We start from the raw sequence: 11,571 nt of genomic DNA, 5'->3' as shown, positions 1-11,571 counted from the left end.
CCATTCCTCCCCAACACCCTTCTCTCCTCTCTCAAATCCCTATCTTCGTCTTCCCAACAACAACCACAACCACAACAAACCCACCTCCCTCTCCAATCCCCAATCGGATCCCCTGCCTGCATCTAAAAGCTCATCGCTACCCAACCCGACCCGCTCCTTGCCAAGGAAATCTTCGATCTCGCCTCCCTCCAACCAAATTTCCACCATTCCTACCCTTCCTACCATACCCTAATCCTCAAGCTGGCCCGCTCCGACCATTTCTCCCTCTCTGATTCTCTCCTTTGCTTGCTCCGCTCCCAACGCCTGCCCTCCGTCACCCCAGGCCCATTCTCCTCCCTTTTCCAAATCTACGCCAACGCTGGCCTCCCCTCCAAATCCCTCTAGATATTCAATTCCATGCTCCATGATTTCAACTGCAAGCCCCACGCCAAACACTTCAATCGCCTCCTCCTTGTCCTCGTTAAACGCCCCCACCTCCTCCATGATTTCAAATGCTCAATCCCATTTGTAGCCGTCAGATTGGTTGATATGTACATGAAGAACAAGGTAATAGGGAGTGCACGCATGGTGTTTAATGGAATGGTTAATAGAGATATGTACATGAAAATCAGGCAGATGGGCAAGACATTGTGAGTGTGGTTCCTATTTATTGTTTGTGTTCCTAATAAGCTTGTTGTTAGCAGTCATATAGTTCATTGAGGTTGGGCTAAACTACTGTACATGTTTTCTACTTCTTAAAAGGTGTTGTTTCATCTGCTGCACATGTGGTGTGCATATATGTCAATCCAGACCAGTCAAAACATGGCTTCATTGGTGGTGGTGAATGTCCTAAAATTCACTTATCTGATAATCATAACCAACCAATCGCTGGCCATCGAATGGGTCGTTAAAAGAAGAAGAAGAAGAACAAGAAAGTTCATGAAAAGAAAAAGAGAAGACAATTTCAGTAGTTCAAATTCAATGTCAGTACCAGATGATTAACATTGTCTATCAGTGTAATTTTGAGGGTCTTCTCCATCCAGAGTGTAGCCCACTATTTAGATAGTCTAGATCAACCCTGTTAACCATGTTTGAGGTGAATGAGTTACTACCCTTTAAGAAATGGTGGAAAATGCACCAGTTTCTTAGCTCATTGAGATTACTAGACTTGTTATTGCTAGGAACTCATGCATGAAAATGCCAACAGGATATGCATGCTAATAGAAAGAGAAAGCAATCGCCCAGGCTCAATGATCGTAGTTTCTGTTACATTATCCCATAAAAAACCCAAATGCCATCATGGTTGCGGTAACATAATTTAATTGAGATAGTTTAGATGTTTTATCAGCTAGTGGGCTCATTTGTCAAATGACAGGATTTGTTGGCAATGGGAGTGAAGAAAAGAAATCTCTCCAAGGAAAGCACTCCATGTGAAGCCGTGAAGAAGCCAAAGGAAAATAGTGTTGGGAAAAACCGCAAGGTGAATGGCCTGGATCCTGTATTCTCACTCAATTATTCCATATCCCATTAATAAGCTAATGTTTTGGACTATTGTAGCATATGACAAATGCATGCTTGTGAGAGCATCTGCAAACACCAGACACAAGCACCCTGCCAATGTGGCACACAAGTGTGAAATTTGGGCTTTCCACAAGTCAGGTGGCAGATCCCACTGGAAGTTTTCAGCATACATGCGACTCAAGCGATACACACACATCATTTCTTTTATTGTTTGACAAGTTATGTGTAATATAATAATTAAGAAGTGTCAAGTCCAACCAGTTGGATCATAAGTTACAACTCATCCAACGAATAACTTCCAACCTATTGAGTGCATGTGAGACCCAACCGGTCCGATTGATTGACCCCACCATGAAGAACGCCTCGTGCAAAAAAAGAAAAAGAAAATCTGCTCATCAAGTAGACCCCACAAGTATACTACTATTTATGGATGGCTATACATTGCTTTCTATGGTGTGGCCTAGTTAATGGGTAGATAGGGCTGACTTTTGCATTAGATGATCCTCATGGTGAGGCCAACCTATTGGAAGGATTGGGTGTCACAAGCACTTAACATGTTGGACGTTATCCACTGGATGGACCCTAACTTGTGATCCTCATTTTTTGGTCAGTTATTTTTATTTTATTTTTTATTTTCCCCTTTCCTTTTCCCTCTAAACTTGTGGTTTTGGTCAGTGAACAATTGTTTTGTTTTCATTTGACCACCCATAATTAGAAGCTTACAATAGCATTCAAAAATGACATTTCTGCATGGTAAGCAAATGAAGAAACATATTACAATCTGATCTTTCTTCTATCAATTTTATTAATTGATAATGCATACATAAACTCCAATACTTCTATCTTTAATGCATGTAGACCATTACAGTCTGAAGCTTCTGAAATCTAATGTTATCTCAGGCCTCACCATTGCGAGCCTGTCAATCCCACAGGTATTAAAAAATTTTACCAAAAAAAAAAATCTGTTGGTTTTTCTGTGTTTGATTTTATGTGAAGAAGGGAGAAACGAAGAGCTTTTCTGGTAGATTGGAGTTAGGTTTTCTAAGTAAATTTTAGCTGTTGATGAGGTGTGGTTTGGGATGTTTGACTCGAAATTGGGAACAGAACTGTTTTAGGTTTCTTTCCAAGTTTTGCTTCACAGAGGTTAAGATTGTACTGTCGAGGAGATCTACTGTAGCATGGTAGATTAATAGTGAAGTTCATCAGATCAGCAGCCTGTTTCACCAAAACATGGGCCTTTTATGGATATCCGATGACTCTACACATGTTAGGACTTAGACCTTGTAATTGTTCATTACATAACAAAACTCCCTACACCTCCTACTATTCTCAGAAATGCATCAGGAAAGCTTTAATGCCTTGTAGAACTGATAGTATCTCACTTCTGCTTTAGAATCCTGAATACATAATGGGCAAGAATACACAACTTTCACTTCACCTAGTTGATCTTTCAAGAGTCAATATACCTCCCGCTGGTCCATCTTGGATTTCCAATCAAAAAATGATCACAATTAAGTTTAAAAAGCTTTCCTATTCTTAACTATCATGTCGCAACTTCTCCAGTTCTTCTTAAATCATCTGCATTCATGAAGCATTCTTAAAAGTATTTTGTACTTTGTACACATGGTTTTGGGACAACATGATAAAATGAACCCATCTGAAGATGGCTAGCATTTCCCTGCTTTTCTGCCCCCTGATCAGAATTCATGATAACAATAAAGAGGGGATAGTCCCGTTTTGCTCTAAACCAAGAAAAAAATCAGCTGAGTTGGTTGTTATGTTGTTGGAAGTGCTTGCACGAAATAGAAGGCACATCTTTTGTTGGAATTATAACCTTATTTGCATCTAGGCATATTCCCTTTATGACACAGATAAAATTTCAATGATATATTTCAGGTTGATCTTTTGAAGAATGAGCTAGGCTTTGATGAAGCTTTCAATTACAAAGAGGAGCTAGACTTGGATGCAACGTTGAAAATGTCAGTTTTTGAAATTCATATGCAATATGTTTCTAAAATCTTACTTTTTCTGTTTTGAAAATATCACATTTTTGCAAAATCTTGTACAGAAATCTTGAATATGACTTGAGACTATCCATGCATTCTTCGTATTGCTTTTGTTCATGCTACATGTATATTAGGGGAAATTTATTGGGCCTTTACTGATGTGGAATGACTAGCAATTTATTGGAATGAATTATTTATCTTATGCTTCAATTGATGAAGTTAAGAATAGAATCGAGGTTGGCTAGATTGATCTCAAAGTACGGTCCCTGGGCAATGCCAACATCTTTGATGTGTACACAATTATTTTGGGTCCTTAGACTTGCTTGCTAAACATATGACTTGGATTGCTACAATGGCTTTGGCATAAATTGGATCTTATTCTGAATTGTTGAAATAGCGTGTTCTTCTTTTTAACATTTGAACTTTTTAACTGTCAAAATGCAAATGGGAATTTTGAATAGGCCCAGGTCGACAGACCTAGCCCAAACAGTTTAAAATTTGGGCCGAGGCTAATCCCTAGCACGACCTATGGAGGTAAAATCAGTATCGTGAAGCCTATAGAGGTAAAATCAGTAATAAAATGTGTGAATCCAATCTATTACCATTCCTTTGTTAGTGTCTATTATACCCATTTCCTATTTCTTGAATTTTTAGTGTTTTGATCAAATTCTATAGTTCGAAGCATCAAATTTCTTATCTTAATTACAATTGCTTAAAATCAGGCTTTGATCAAATCAGAATATGAAAAATCAATCTTTGTAATGATGCCAAAGTCATCGATGGATAGCGTGAGGCCGAGTAGTATGGTTGTGAAGGTAAATTCAAATAATCTCCTACTTCTTCTGTTTGATGCATTTTTTTCCCAAAGAACAAAAAATAAAAACACCTGATCATCTGTTGTACAAGTGGGTCCCACTTGGAACATGCACTACTGGGCATGTTTATGGCTTCGCATGGTATGTCTCGACACTTCTTCCAAACTAAATGGAAATAATCTCTCATATAAAAGTTAGACATACATTGGTGTAGGTTTGGAATTGAAATGACCGCACTCGAATGATTACGATAACTAGTCCAAACTTGAGAATGGCCCATGAGCAACCACCTTATCCTCAAGGTTGGCATTGAAAATTTATTGTATGATTTTGCAATTTCATGCATATGCGGCCCATTGAATAGAGATCATGGGTTTGATGGGTACCACTTCACTATTGGCTTAGTTTTCATTGAATGTAGACTAATGTTGGGTTTTTTTTTTTTTTTTTTTCTTAATTGTATAGGTGGGTTGATCCTCTTAAGGCCTGATCGTTGTGGCCCACTCCGGTTTGCAATAGCTGGAGCATTTCTTAATAAATTATACAAAGACTATCTTGGTATTATTAGGAGTAATTATGGTGGGAATCGTGGTTCTCAATCATTTTTCATGAAGTGCTGTTTGTTAATAATGTGGGTTTGAAGCTCATCATGTTGTGTGCATGATATCCAATTTGTCCATCACATTTGCCACTACGTTTTCTTCTTATATCCCAAAACTCAGGCCCATTCAAGACTTAAAATTCAACTACATTAATCATTTTGGTGGTTTAATCCAAACTGTCTAAAATTTATTTCTTGATCTAACTTGCTTTACACTTTAGTTTGGATGTAATTGTTATCTTAACTAAGAAAATTGTGAACTAGCTTATATTTTGATAGATTTACCTTATATGACTTGTGATATTTGGTATATTTTTGGTTAACAAATATTTGATTTTTGTATCTTACATTTTTACAATCATTTCTGATTTTTAATTATACCGCAACATTATTTGACTTTTAAATATTAAAAAAATACAGTTTCCAAATGAAAAAAAAAAATCTTAAAAAAGAAAAAATTCTATTCCTCAAAATTAAGAATGAGTTGAAATTGAAAATATGCGACGGTTTTCAACTGTCCCTGATCTTTTGCGACGCCCTATTTTAGCGACGGTTTAAAACCGTTCTGAAATTGAAAATTTGTGACAGTTTACAACCGTTCATAATTTTTTGCAACGCCCTATTTAACCACAGTTGAAAACCGTTCCTGAATCATTTAGGAATGGTTTTCAACCGTTCCCGAATAGGGATTTTGGTGGTGTGTTTTGGCCCCATTGTGACATGTGTTGAACATCTACCCCATTAGTCAGATGCACCATTCCATAGTGGGCCACGAGCTTAAAAATCAAGTCAATCCATGACTTGGGTGGGCCACACCACATACAATAGGTGACAGGGGTTATCCTTCCATTAAAATATTCATAATCATTTATTGGCCCCATTGAGATGTGGTTCACAAATCCAGCCCATCATTGTGTGTGTTCCACTTGGATGAGGGGTCATACCAAGTTTTAACCACATCCAAAGCTCAGGTGGGTTGTATAAAGTGCTTTTATATGTTTTTGGCATGTCTTCACATGGTTTTAAATGGTATGGCCCACTTGAGTTCTACATATGGCTGATTTTTGGGAAATCCCATAACCTAAAGGGGACCCATCAAATGCATGGTATTGATGTTCGATACACATCATGTTGGGGCCCACATAACTCGATATATATAAACTTCCCATGATGTCAAGAAGTGTGGACCCCATCGTGATGTGTGTCGAACATCAACAACATGCATTTGATGGGTCCCCTTTAGGTTATGGGATTTCCCAAAAATCAGCCATATGCATAACTCAGGTGAAGACATGCCAAAAACATATAAAAGCACTTGATACAACCCACCTGAGTTTTGAATGTGGCAAAAACTTGGTATGACTCCTCATCCAAGTGGAACACACACAATGATGGTTGGATTTGTGAACTACATCTCGATAGGTCCAATAAATGATTATGAATACTTTAATGGGAGGGTAACCCCTTTTAACTGTCATATGTGGTGTGGCCCACCCAAGTCATGGATTGACTTGATTTTTAAGCTCGTGGCCCACCATGGAATGGTGCATCTGACTGATGGGGTAGATGTTCGATACACATCATGGAGGGCCCCACACAACTCCACCTCATGAGAATTTCTCATGAAGTCAACTTCATAGTACCACACACACACACACACACACACACACACACACACACACACACACACATATTGATGTGGGTGTGTGGAAGCTTGAAATTGCTATGCTGGAAACCCTAAGTTTAGTCAAATTTTGGTGTGTTAAACCAATTCGAGTTTGTGTCATGTTTATGTGTTTTATGTATCAAGCTTGTGCTTTGCTTTGCTTTAAATCTTCAACGATCATGCTGAATCAATCTTGATGATATCTACGACGATCTTGCTGAGATCTTCAAGCTGAAGAAAGTGTATGAGTTTCAGTGTTGGTTGAAGACTCAATTTTCAAGAACCCAATCGTAATATTGCGGTTCAAGTTCAGTAACCAGAAACGTCCAAGAACTCAAGTCCTAATTGAAGACTAAGTTTGATATGTTGAGTTCAAGCTTCGAATATCGTAAGAATTAAAGTTGCTGATGTGATCAATAGTTTGATAGTTCACACGTTTTATCTCACAAGTAAGGTATGAATGACCTAGATTGACCTTAGGGCATGTTACATTCATTTCATACTTGGTATCGATCATTTTATAGGTTAATAAGTTGTTTGTTCAACTAGCCCTAGCACTAGCTCGACCAGTCCTAGAATTTTCTCGACCAGTCTAGGATTTGTTACAATTTTTCAGAAGTTTTCTGTTGGTCCTCGACCAGTCCTGGAAATTGCTCGACCAGTCATGCAGGGCTCGATTCAAATTACAGCAAGAATTTTGGCCCCACTCGACCAGTCGTGTGTAGTCCACGACCAGTCAAGCAGGTCACTCAACCAGTTGTGGGACCCACAAGGCCAGTCGAGCACTTGTCAAATCTTATCGCGCTAGAATTTTTGAAAATCTGTTAGACCTAAGGCCAGTCGAAGCAAGGCCAGTCGAGTGAACAGATTTTTCACCTATAAATAGCACTCGAATTTTAGAGTTTTATATTCAATTCTAATTATTTTTAAGCAATCACTCTGAGATAATTTTGTATTCATTCTAAGTTATTTTGTGCATATTTTAGATTCTTTATAAGTAACTCTTGTTATTTGATTTTAGATCTCTATTCTAATCTGATTTTGAAAAGGGACATTTGATTTACCCTTTCTTGAGATCGAAATCAAATCAAGCTAGCCCAGGTTGATTTAAATTAAAAATCATCTAGACCTAAAACCCTATACACTTGTGGGACTGAACGTTGAACATCTACGTCATCATCAAGTTGGTTCTACCGGGCTACTTCAGAATCTTCTTACAGATAATTGTTTCCTTTTCTGTAATTTCATTTTATTTGGTTTATGAGTTAAGCCAGAAAATCTCATTTGTTTTTTTTTTTTTGTGATTAACCAGAAAATCTCGGAGTGTGGGGTTATGATTGTGTAAGCCCATTTAGAATACAATTGTGAAGGTTTTAAGTGAACCTGAAAAAACCTATTTGATTAGTGAACACTAATATCCCGAGGGAGTTGATATTATGAGTGGAGTAGTTGTGTGGTTGTTTTCAGACAGTTGGTGTACACACATGAACCACTATAATTCTCTGGTGTTTGGTGGATATTTGATTTATTTCTTTATCATTTTGTGGTTTAAGATTGTGAGATGTATTTATGGATGTGAATGTTGTAATATTTATTTTTCAATCATTGTGTGGTGAATATTGTAATAGATTAGTTCTTATTTCTTTCATCTCCATTTGAGTTTGAGTTTTTGATACTCACCCACATTCTAGTAAGGTTGTCCTTCCATAAACCGTAGGTTTTTGGTGTCAGGTTTTCCTTAGAACCAAGTTTGTATCAACCCTCAATACTTGATTTTAGAGGTTGCTTTCTATTGTGCTATCAACTGTTTATTAAGTCTTTATTTTCGCGCTTTATTTTTAAATTTAGCATTGTCCACCCCCCCCTCTAAGACATTTAGATCGGCCTTTTCAAGTGGTATCAGAGCCTAATAGCTCATTTTATTTTTGGTATTTGGATTAAATTCATGAGCAATTGATCTGAGCTTTTTAAGATGTCAAATTTTGATAGCCTCTCAATCACTAGGCCTCCACCATTTGATGGCTCCAATTATGCCTATTGGAAAGCCAGAATGAGGATATTTTTAAAGTCCATGAATGAGAGCGTGTGGCAAGCCACAGTGACCAATTGAACCCCTCCTACCACTGAAGTGACTGGTACTCATGGATCTAAAACTGTAAAAGTTTCACCTTATTTTACTTAGACTGCTTTTTAGAAAAGTGAGAGTAGTGCAAATGCAAAGGCTTTAAATGCTATTAATTGCACACTATCACTGGATGAATTCAAGAGAATTATATCCTGTGATACTGCAAAGTAAGCCTAAGATATTTTAGAAGTGACACACGAGGGTACAACAATTGTCAAGAAATCTAAAGTTCAAATTCTCACAACTAAATTTGAGGAAATACATATGGAAGAAAGTGAAACTTTCATGGACTTCTATACAAGATTGAATAACATTGTTAACTGTATGTGAGGTCTTGGTGATAAGATCCTAGAAAGTAAAGTCTGTGTAAAGATACTGCACTCGTTGCTTGATCGGTTCAATTCAAAAGTGACCGCGATCTACGAACTTCGTGATACGGATAATATGAGGGTAGAAGAGTTAGTTGAGTCTCTTCAAACCTATGAGTTAAATTTTAAGGCCCCCAAAGGTAAGCCAATTGCCCTCAAGTCTTCTAAAATTATTTCTCATGAAAATAGTAATAATTCTGATTTAGAAACTTCTGAAGATGATATGGCTCTTTTAGCCTAAAAGTTTTACAAGATTTTCAAAAGTAAAAAAAGAGTTGATTTGCAAAAACATATTGAAAAGAAAAGATCTAGATCTAAAAATTTGAAATCTCTAAAAGACCACCAATGCTACAACTGCCATGAATATGGGCATCTAGCAAACAAATGTCCTAAGAAGGACAAGTCTAAAAAGAAAGGTATGTTGGCTACATGGGATGAATCTTCCTACTCGGAAGTCTCTTCTGAGTCAGAAGATTCTGAAACCGAGTTGGCTAATGATGTTAAATCCCTAATGACTCTAGCCAAGTTCACTTTCTCAGATAATGATGATTCAACCAGTAAAGAAAATCTGGGTAGTGACCATGAAAATAAAGAAGACCTTCAAGATGCTTATGATGCCCTATATACGGAAAGTTACAAAATAGTTGTAAAGTTAAAACTTTAGAAAGAAAAGTTTTCAAAACTAACAGAGAATTTTGATAATCTAATCTTAGAAAAATCACACTTTTCAGATTGCTTTGAAAAAATTAAGTCGAATTAGATTTCAAAATGTTCCAAGTTGAAAACTTAAAATCTGAAAATGAAAAGCTAAAACTAAGAGTCTCTTCACTTTTGAGTTTGAAGGACACATGGAGGTATGCCCAAGGTGATCCTAAATTAGAAAAACTTTTATCCGGATCCAGAAAATGTGGTGATCGATCTGGATTGGGCTATGATAAAAGTATTCCTCCCAAATATAAGAATACTCCACCTAAATTTGTTAAAGGGGAGTCTTCCAACTCAAAAGGGAAAAGTCTGAATCAAAATAATTCTAAACATATTAAAACTTTTTAGACTTTAAAAGCTAAAAGCAACCATATCAACTATAAAAATCAGAATTGTTTTTCTTTAGCTAAGAAAATTGTTGACTTGCTTAAGGAGCTCCTGAAATCTAACTTAGTGGGTAGGACTTATAACAACTATAAATATAAGAAGCCCATCTATGCTCCTAAACCCAAAGGTGTATTGAAATGGGTCTCTAAGGTTGCTTGTTTGGTTGCACACACCACTTTCAAGGCTTCGAGTCATTCAAAGTGGTACCTAGATAGTGGTTGCTCCAGACATATGACAGGTAACAAAGGTCTATTCACTAGTCTTAAAGACATGACTGATGGTTCAGTCACATTCAGTGATGGTTGCAACTGCAGAATTGTTGGCCAATGAACGGTTCAACTCTTTAACCTCCCTCTATTTAAGAATATTTTATATGTAGAAAGTTTAAAACATAATCTATTAAGCATTTCTCAAATATGTGATAATAATCATAGTGTAAAATTTACCAATCAATGGTGTGAAATTTTAAATAAGAACGGTTCTGTAATATTAACTGGTCGCAGAACTTCTGAGAACTGCTACATAGTCAGTGATTTAAACTCATCTAAGCCATCGTGTTACATGGTCCAAACCGATGAGACCGAATTATGGCATAAGCACCTAGGACATGTGCATTACTACAACTTGTATAGATTGAGCAAAAGTGAATTGGTAAGAGGTCTACCCAAAATAAAGAAAGTGGATAAAATATGTAGGGAGTGCCAGATTGGTAAACAAACCAGGAGTGCTCACAAAAAGGTGAACTCCAATGCCACATCTAAACCACTCGAACTTCTCCACATGGATCTCATTGGACTAACTAGAACGGAGAGTCGAGGTGGCAATAAGTATATTCTAGTCATTGTAGATGACTTTACCAAGTATACTTGGTTAGTCTTCTTAAGAGAGAAATCAGAAACTCTCGACGAAGTAAAAAAGGGTACTTAAACGTATCCAAACTAAAAAAGAATCACAAGTCACTGAGATCCGTAGTGATCATGGTTCTGAGTTTGAAAATAGCAGTTTTAAGAAATTTTACAGTGACCAGGGAATATCACATGAATATTCTACACCCAAAACACCACAACAAAATGGGGTAGTGGAAAGAAAAAATAGAGTGCTTCAAGAAATGGCGAATGTAATGCTAAATAGTATGAAGCTTCCTAAAAATCTTTGGGCTGAAGCCATAAATACTGCTTGTTATATAATTAACCGCGTTTATACTAGAAAATTAAATAGTAAAATGGCTTATGAAATGTGGTTTGATAAGAAGCCTATTGTCAAATACTTTCGAGTTTTCAGCAACAAGTGCTACATCTTGCATGATCGAGAAAATCTAGATAAATTTGACACCAAAAGTGATGAAGGGATATTTTTAGGGTATGCTCTAAATAGTTAAGTGTATCAAGTTCTTAAAAA

The 11,571-nt window shown here is 36.9% G+C and overlaps 1 long non-coding RNA gene across 1 annotated transcript; it reads left to right on the top strand.

Annotated features, from left to right (window-relative positions):
- The first annotated feature begins 1,356 nt into the window (after positions 1-1,356).
- On the top strand, positions 1,357-5,121 carry LOC131257410 (uncharacterized). Its single transcript, XR_009177371.1, has 2 exons — positions 1,357-1,459; positions 4,787-5,121. It is a non-coding gene; the product is annotated as an uncharacterized LOC131257410 (long non-coding RNA).
- The last annotated feature ends 6,450 nt before the right edge of the window (positions 5,122-11,571 follow it).

This window comes from Magnolia sinica, chromosome 10, assembly GCF_029962835.1.
Source record: "Magnolia sinica isolate HGM2019 chromosome 10, MsV1, whole genome shotgun sequence".
NCBI classification, from domain to species: domain Eukaryota; kingdom Viridiplantae; phylum Streptophyta; class Magnoliopsida; order Magnoliales; family Magnoliaceae; genus Magnolia; species Magnolia sinica.
The sequence above is the reverse complement of the archived record's forward strand: the minus strand, read 5'-3'. Positions and strand labels throughout refer to the sequence as shown.